Genomic DNA, 1,138 nt, shown 5'->3' with positions numbered 1-1,138 from the left:
GAAAATTAACAAATGTATGGAAATTAAATGACACACTCTTGAAAAAGCAGTGGGTCAAAGAATAAATCAAAAGTGAAATATAAAAATATCTTGACACAAATGAAAATGGAAACACAACACATCAAAACTCATGGGATGCAGTAAAGCACCCATGATTCTTCTAACAAGGATGTTTAAAACCATAAATGCCTTCATTAAGAGAGAAGAGAGTGAGCTTCCTAAAATAAACCCAGCCAGTGATTCTTTCAATGAAGATAGTCACTTCTTGGGATAGCTTCAAGTTCTGGGAAAATGAGCACCCTTAAGAAACCTGAGAATCCAACAATAGCATGACTATGTGATGAAGTCTTATCACTGCTATGACCTGATTGTCACATGCTCTGAATTGGTCATATTTAATACTTCCCTGCAGGTAGAGAAAGCTTTCTTTGCTTTGGTTATTAGTGGTGTGTGAGCTGCCCTGTTTTGGCATAGTAAGAAGCAGAGTGTTGTGGGCACATGGACCATCATTGATTTAATCATATCCTGCACTGCTACAACAAATTATTCTTGATATATATCTATGAGCTGGAAAAACACAAGGTAGAAACTCGGGAAGAGGTGTACATACAGGAATCCTTTAAACCACCTGTCTGCTTTTTTCCTAATGATAGCTCTTTTGATGCAGTTTCGGTTTTAATTCAAAACAAGATCCACAGGCTAACAGTTCTGAACCCAGAATCAGGCAATACCTTTTACATTCTTACCCACAAACTTTTTTTACAAAGCTAGAGTAATCAAAATATTATGGTACCAGCATAAGAATAGACATATAGACCGATGGGCAAGAATTGAGAGTCCTGAAATAAACCATGCCTCTATAGTCAACTAATATTTTGCAAGGGAGCCAAGAATCCTCAAAGGGAAAAGGAAAGTCTTTTCAAAAAATGGTGTTAGGAAAATTGTATATTCACATGCAAAAGAATGAAATTGGACCCCTATATTACACCATTCACAAAAACTATCTGGAAATGAATTAAGGATTTAAATGTAAGACCTGGAATTGTAACACTACTAGAAGAAAGACTAGGGGAAAAGCTCCCTGACATTGGTCTTAGAAACAATTTTTAGGATATGACAACAAAAGCACAAGCAACAA

The 1,138-nt window shown here is 36.0% G+C and overlaps 1 pseudogene; it reads left to right on the top strand.

Moving 5' to 3' along the window:
* Positions 1-248: 248 nt before the first annotated feature.
* Positions 249-771, top strand: LOC119038272 (5'-AMP-activated protein kinase subunit gamma-1-like; annotated as a pseudogene).
* Positions 772-1,138: the final 367 nt, after the last annotated feature.

Source organism: Artibeus jamaicensis, unplaced genomic scaffold (genome assembly GCF_021234435.1).
Source record: "Artibeus jamaicensis isolate MK-2021 breed Jamaican fruit bat unplaced genomic scaffold, CSHL_Jam_final contig_700, whole genome shotgun sequence".
Lineage (NCBI taxonomy): Eukaryota > Metazoa > Chordata > Mammalia > Chiroptera > Phyllostomidae > Artibeus > Artibeus jamaicensis.
The sequence above is the reverse complement of the archived record's forward strand: the minus strand, read 5'-3'. Positions and strand labels throughout refer to the sequence as shown.